This window comes from Palaemon carinicauda, chromosome 19, assembly GCF_036898095.1.
Source record: "Palaemon carinicauda isolate YSFRI2023 chromosome 19, ASM3689809v2, whole genome shotgun sequence".
NCBI lineage: Eukaryota > Metazoa > Arthropoda > Malacostraca > Decapoda > Palaemonidae > Palaemon > Palaemon carinicauda.
The window spans coordinates 66092021-66100527 of NC_090743.1; positions in this window are offsets into that span (position 1 = coordinate 66092021).

Here is an 8507-nt window from a genome sequence, read left to right on the forward strand (position 1 = left end):
GATTAAAGTTCTCAGCAATTACTTCCTTTTTATAAAATTTTAAAATCTTTTACAGCTTCCCTTCTATTCCTCTCTTTTCCTTTTTTTTTTTTTTTTTTTACTTCTCTGTCCCGTAGCGGAATTTAACATGATGAACCCTTTTCATTCTGAACACTGTAACAAACTCATTTTTCCTTTCAGAGAATACCTCATCTCATCATCCTATAACAAACTGCGCTTCGCATAGTTTAATTTAGAAAGAAGCTCCAAACATTTCAATTCCGACGCCAGGGTTAATTTGATAAAAATTGTAACGGTACGAACCCACTGCGCTTGCTGTTTTAACCTCTTTGTTTTACAGTTTAATCTTTCGAGTGTTACTGGAAAAATAGTCATTTTGAGATAGGGGATGACTTTACTATCTTCCACGACTCGCAAAGTGTATTGCAAGCCCTTGCAGTATTCAATTCCCCTGAACCAATAGTTATAAAAGATTTTACAATGATTTCATATCTTTTAGAGCCGGGGAATAAATGTAAACTTAAGCTGTGTATCTGTACATGTGGGTTTATTTGATAGTGAAGAGACATGAAGTTAGGATATAGAATATTTCTATCTTATGTCATCTTTTAAAAGTTTAAAAAGATTTCGAATAAAATATTTAATTTCGAGATGAAATAATATGCCTAGAAGATAGGAGACTACAGTAGTTTCTGATATTAATAAGCCATGCATTTATACGTAATAGATATATTGGTTTTTGTTATCTGGCAAGCTTGTGTGCTTGCTTTAAGATTGCCCGGAGCCCCTCTTGAGAAAAACACAACACCCTTTTCAGGTCTAATTATATGGAAAATTATACAATTTTTGGATGAAATAAATATCACAAGAAGATTTCTGTTCAGAATTGAATAGGAAATTTTATTCTTTTAAAGATGTCTTTTAGAAATAGTTCAGTGCAAGGGTACTCAAGTACTAAGTAATTGCGAAGGCAACAGAAACATGCAAGGTATTTTGGGCTACTTTCTTGAGGGCACACTCGGGCTCACTATTCTATCTATTTTCTTATATCCTTTCCTAGTTAGGATATTTTCCCTGTTGGAGCCCTTGGGCTTATAGAATCCTGCTTTGCCAACTAAGGTTATAGCTTAGATAGTAATAATAATAATAATAATAATAATAATAATAATAATAATAATAATAGAATGACCTGAGAAAGATTAGACTGAGGTTGATGGACAAAAAAACAAACGGAATTTTGTAGTATGAAATTCAAAGATTTCATGATAGTTCTTGAACAGAGAACAAGTTTCATAAAGTGAAACGTTAGATTTTCAGTAGAGGTCAGTCATGGATGGTGGAGGTAAGGAACAGACACAGCTCTAGCAGGGCACTGCCCATGAGACTGGCCATATACACATATGGACAACGCCTAACACCCTGCTGGTGACACAGCAGGTAGACCTATAGGCTCCCTCAATCCCCCCTCATTAGGTCACAAGGATGGGCAGGTTGATGACACTACACGAAACTAGCGAGCTTGAGTGGGTCTCGAATCCCCGTTCAGCGAATCGCCAGGTGGGAACGTTTCCAATAGGCTACCACAACTCTTTAAACGGAGAATTGCCATGATGAACAAAAGGAGAACTGTAACAGCGAAAAAGACGGTAGAAAATGAAATAGAACGCTTTCTTTATAAGAGATGAGAATATAGAAATCAAATTAGATATCGTACCAGATACAGCATGGAAACGCAGATCTATTATATGTAACTGATTCTACAAATAATATATAAACGATAAATCCTTGAAGAAGAAAATTAAGAAAATCTTTGCAAGCTGAGTGGGAAAAGGAAAATCCTCGCTGAAAAGTAAGGAGTAAATATGAGCACAAAAATATCATATCTGATATTGTATACAGAGACAAGGATAATAGACAAATGTTGATAACAGAAAAAGGGAAGACAATAGGAGATTAGGAAGGAATCCCTTTTAAGCAAAACATACGAGGGAAGGACTTAATGATTTCCGAAATAGATATGAGAAATTTTGGAAAAATGTGAGGGTTCTTGATCGCAAGACGTAAAGCGAGTATAATTCCAAAGAGGATGTGATGAAATCAATCAACAGAATCTATATGAACTCTGAAAAACTGGAACTCAGAAAGAATATCAATTCTGGAAAACTGGAACTCAAAAAGAATATCAATTCTGGAAAACTGGAACTCAGAAAGAATATCAATTCTGGAAAACTGGAACTCAGAAAGAATATCAATTCTGGAAAAAAGGGAGTCAGAATCTGTCACTTATTCTGGGAAACTGGAACTCAGAAAGCATCGCGTCCATATTCTGGAAAACTGGAACTCCAAAAGTGTCACTTCAATATTCTGGAAAACTGGAATGTAGAAAGTATCATTTCCATTTTCTGGAAAATTGAAACTCAGAAAATGTCACTTCCATATTTTGGAAAACTGGATCTCTAAACGCAGCACTTCTATATTTTAGAAAACTGGAACTCAGAAAGTAACAATTCCATATTATACAAAAAAGGAACTCAGAAAATATCAATTCCATATTGTAAAAAACTGGAACTACGAAAGTATCAATTCCATATTATACAAAACTGGAACTCAGAAAGTATCATTTCCATATTATAGAAAACTTGAACTCAGAAACTATCAATTCCATAATGTAGAAAGCTGGAACTACGAAAGTATCAATCCCATATTGTAGAAAACTGGAACTACGAAATAATCAATTAAATATTGTAGAAAACTGGAACTACGAAAGTATCAATTCCATACTTTAGAGAACTGGAACTCAGAGTATCGATTCCATATTATAGAAAACTGGAACTCAGAGAATATCATTTCTCATTTCCATATAGAAACCTGGAACTCAGAAAGCATCATTTACATATTGTAGAGAACTGGAACTAAGAAAGTATCATTTCTCATTTCCATATAGAAAACTGGAACTCAGAAAGTATAATTTCCATATTATAGAAAACTTGAACTCAGAAAGTATCATTTCTCATTTCCATATAGAAAACTGGAACTCAGAAAGTATCAATTTCATATTGTAGAAAACTGGAACTCAGAAAGTATCATTTCTCATTTCCATATAGAAAACTGGAACTCAGAAAGTATCAATACCATATTATAGAAAACTTTAACTCAGAAAGTATCAATTTCATATTGTAGAAAACTGGAACTCAAAAAGTATTATTTCTCATTTCAATATAAAAAACTTGAACTCAAAAAGTATCAATTCTCATTTCCATATAGAAAACTGGAACTCAGAAAGTATCATTTCTCATTTCCATATAGAAAACTGGAACTCAGAAAGTATCAGTTCCATATTATAGAAAACTTGAACTCAGAAAGTATCAATTTCATATTGTAGAAAACTGGAACTCAGAAAGTATCATTTCCATATTAGAGAAAACTTGAACTCAAAAAGTATCAATTTCATATTGTAGAAAACTGGAACTCAGAAAGTATCATTTCTCATTTCCATATAGAAAACTGGAACTCAGAAAGTATCAGTTCCATATTATAGAAAACTGGAACTCAGAAAGTATCATTTCTCATTTCCATATAGAAAACTGGAACTCAGAAAGTATCATTTCAATATTATAGAAAACTTGAACTCAGAAAGTATCAATTCCATATTGTAGAAAACTGGAACTCAGAAAGTATCATTTCTCATTTTCATATAGAAAACTGGAACTCAGAAAGTATCAGTTCCATATTATAGAAAACTGGAACTCAGAAAGTATCAATTTCATATTGTAGAAAACTGGAACTCAGAAAGTATCATTTCTCATTTCCATATAGAAAACTGGAACTCAGAAAGTATCAGTTCCATATTATAGAAAACTGGAACTCAGAAAGTATCATTTCTCATTTCCATATAAAAAACTGGAACTCAGAAATTATCAGTTCCATCAGTTCCATATTGTAAAAAACTGGAACTCAGAAAGTATCATTTCTCATTTCCATATTATAGAAAACTGAAACTCAGAAAGTATCAATTCCATATTGTAGAAAACTGGAACTCAGAAAGTATCATTTCCATATTAGAGAAAACTTGAACTCAAAAAGTATCAATTTCATATTGTAGAAAACTGGAACTCAGAAAGTATCAGTTCTCATTTCCATATAGAAAACTGGAACTCAGAAAGTATCAGTTCCATATTATAGAAAACTGGAACTCAGAAAGTATCAACTTCATATTGTAGAAAACTGGAACTCGGAAAGTATCATTTCTCATTTCCATATAGAAAACTGGAACTCAGAAAGTATCATTTCCATATTATAGAAAACTGAAACTCAGAAAGTATCAACTTCATATTGTAGGAAACTGGAACTCAGAAAGTATCATTTCTCATTTCCATATAGAAAACTGGAAATCAGAAAGTATCAGTTCCATATTATAGAAAACTGGAACTCTGAAAGTATCAATTCCATATTGTAGAAAACTGGAACTCAGAAAGTATCATTTCTCATTTCCATATAGAAAACTGGAAATCAGAAAGTATCAGTTCCATATTATAGAAAACTGGAACTCAGAAAGTATCAACTTCATATTGTAGAAAACATGAACTCAGAAAGTATCATTTCTCATTTCCTTATAGAAAACTGGAACTCAGAAAGTATCATTTCTCATTTCCTTATAGAAAACTGAAACTCAGAAAGTATCAATTCCATATTGTAGAAAACTGGAACTCAGAAAGTATCATTTCTCATTTCCATATAGAAAACTAGAACTCAGAAAGTATCAGTTCCATATTATAGAAAACTTGAACTCAGAAAGTATCATTTCTCATTTCTATATAAAAAACTGGAACTCAGAAAGTATCAACTTCATATTGTAGAAAACTGGAACTCAGAAAGTATCATTTCTCATTTCCATATAGAAAACTGGAACTCAGAAAGTATCAGTTCCATATTATAGAAAACTGGAACTCAGGAAGTATCATTTCTCATTTCCATATGAAAAACTGGAACTCAGAAAGTATCATTTCCATATTATAGAAAACTTGAACTCAGAAAGTATCAATTCCATATTGTAGAAAACTGGAACTCAGAAAGTGTCATTTCTCATTTTCATATAGAAAACTGGAACTCAGAAAGTATCAGTTCCATATTTTAGAAAACTGGAACTCAGAAAGTATCAATTTCATATTGTAGAAAACTGGAACTCAGAAAGGATCATTTCTCATTTCCATATAGAAAACTGGAACTCAGAAAGTATCAGTTCCATATTATAGAAAACTGCAACACAGAAAGTATCAATTTCATATTGTAGAAAACTGAAAGGCAGAAAGTATCATTTCTCATTTCCATATAGAAAACTGGAACTCAGAAAGTATCAGTTCCATATTATAGAAAACTGGAACACAGAAAGTATCAATTTCATATTGTAGAAAACTGAAAGGCAGAAAGTATCATTTCTCATTTCCATTTAGAAAACTCGAACTCAGAAAGTATCATTTCCATATTATAGAAAACTTGAACTCAGAAAGTATCAATTTCATAGTGTAGAAAACTGGAACTCAGAAAGTATAATTTCTCATTTCCATATAGAAAACTGGAACTCAGAAAGTATCAGTTCCATATTGCAGAAAACTGGAAGTCAGAAAGTATCATTTCTCATTTCCGTATAGAAAACTGGAACTCAGAAAATATCAGTTCCATATTATAGAAAACTGGAACTCAGAAGGTATCATTTCCATATTGCAGAAAACTGGAACTCAGAAAGTATCATTTCTCATTTCCATATAGAAAACTGGAACTCAGAAAGTATCAGTTCCAGATTATAGAAAACTGGAACTCAGAAAGTATAATTTCTCATTTCCATATAGAAAACTGGAACTCAGAAAGTATCAGTTCCATATTATAGAAAACTGGAACACAGAAAGTATCAATTTCATATTGTAGAAAACTGAAAGGCAGAAAGTATCATTTCTCATTTCCATATAGGAAACTGGAACTCAGAAAGTATCAGTTCCATATTATAGAAAACTGGAACACAGAAAGTATCAATTTCATATTATAGAAAACTGGAAGGCAGAAAGTATCATTTCTCATTTCCATATAGAAAACTCGAACTCAGAAAGTATCATTTCCATATTAGAGAAAACTTGAACTCAAAAAGTATCAATTTCATATTGTAGAAAACTGGAACTCAGAAAGTATCATTTCTCATTTCCATATAGAAAACTGGAACTCAGAAAGTATCAGTTCCATATTATAGAAAACTGGAACTCAGAAAGTATCATTTCTCATTTCCATATAGAAAACTGGAACTCAGAAAGTATCATTTCAATATTATAGAAAACTTGAACTCAGAAAGTATCAATTCCATATTGTAGAAAACTGGAACTCAGAAAGTATCATTTCTCGTTTTCATATAGAAAACTGGAACTCAGAAAGTATCAGTTCCATATTATAGAAAACTGGAACTCAGAAAGTATCAATTTCATATTGTAGAAAACTGGAACTCAGAAAGTATCATTTCTCATTTCCATATAGAAAACTAGAACTCAGAAAGTATCAATTCCATATTATAGAAAACTGGAACTCAGAAAGTATCATTTCTCATTTCCATATAAAAAACTGGAACTCAGAAATTATCAGTTCCATATTGTAGAAAACTGGAACTCAGAAAGTATCATTTATCATTTCCATATAGAAAACTGGAACTCAGAAAGTATCATTTCCATATTATAGAAAACTGAAACTCAGAAAGTATCAATTCCATATTGTAGAAAACTGGAACTCAGAAAGTATAATTTCTCATTTCCATATAGAAAACTGGAACTCAGAAAGTATCAGTTCCATATTATAGAAAACTGGAACTCAGAAAGTATCATTTCTCATTTCCATATAGAAAACTGGAACTCAGAAAGTATCAACTTCATATTGTAGAAAACTGGAACTCAGAAAGTATCATTTCCATATTATAGAAAACTGAAACTCAGAAAGTATCAATTCCATATTGTAAAAAACTGGAACTCAGAAAGTATCATTTCTCATTTCCATATAGAAAACTGGAACTCAGAAAGTATCAGTTCCATATTATAGAAAACTGGAACTCAGAAAGTATCATTTCTCATTTCCATATAAAAAACTGGAACTCAGAAAGTATCAACTTCATATTGTAGAAAACTGGAACTCAGAAAGTATCATTTCTCATTTTCATATAGAAAACTGGAACTCAGAAAGTATCAGTTCCATATTATAGAAAACTGGAACTCAGAAAGTATCAATTTTCATTTCCATATAAAAAACTGGAACTCAGAAAGTATCATTTCCATATTATAGAAAACTTGAACTCAGAAAGTATCAATTCCATATTGTAGAAAACTGGAACTCAGAAAGTATCATTTCTTATTTTCATATAGAAAACTGGAACTCAGAAAGTATCAGTTCCATATTTTAGAAAACTGGAACTTAGAAAGTATCAATTTCATATTGTAGAAAACTGGAACTCAGAAAGTATCATTTCTCATTTCCATATAGAAAACTGGAACTCAGAAAGTATCAGTTCCATATTATAGAAAACTGGAACACAGAAAGTATCAATTTCATATTGTAGAAAACTGAAAGGCAGAAAGTATCATTTCTCATTTCCATATAGAAAACTGGAACTCAGAAAGTATCAGTTCCATATTATAGAAAACTGGAACACAGAAAGTATCAATTTCATATTGTAGAAAACTGAAAGGCAGAAAGTATAATTTCTTATTTCCATATAGAAAACTCGAACTCAGAAAGTATCATTTCCATATTATAGAAAACTTGAACTCAGAAAGTATCAATTTCATAGTGTAGAAAATTGGAACTCAGAAAGTATCATTTCTCATTTCCATATAGAAAACTGGAACTCAGAAAGCATCATTTCTTATTTCCATATAGAAAACTTGAACTCAGAAAGTATCAATTCCATATTGTAGAAAACTGGAACTCAGAAAGTATCATTTCTCATTTCCATATAGAAAACTGGAACTCAGAAAGTATCAGTTCCATATTATAGAAATCTGGAACTCAGAAACTATCAATTTCATATTGTAGGAAACTGGAACGCAGAAAGTATCATTTCTCATTTCCATATAGAAAACTGGAACTCAGAAAGTATCATTTCCATATTATAGAAAACTTGAACTCAGAAAGTATCAATTTCATATTGTAGAAAACTGGAACTCAGAAAGTATCATTTAACATTTCCATATAGAAAACTGGAACTCAGAAAGTATCAGTTCCATATTGCAGAAAACTGGAACTCAGAAAGTATCATTTCTCATTTCCATATAGAAAACTGGAACTCAGAAAATATCAGTTCCATATTATAGAAAACTGGAACTCAGAAGGTATCATTTCCATATTGCAGAAAACTGGAACTCAGAAAGTATCATTTCTCATTTCCATATAGAAAACTGGAACTCAGAAAGTATCATTTCTCATTTCCATATAGAAAACTGGAACTCAGAAAGTATCAGTTCCATATTATAGAAAACTAAAAC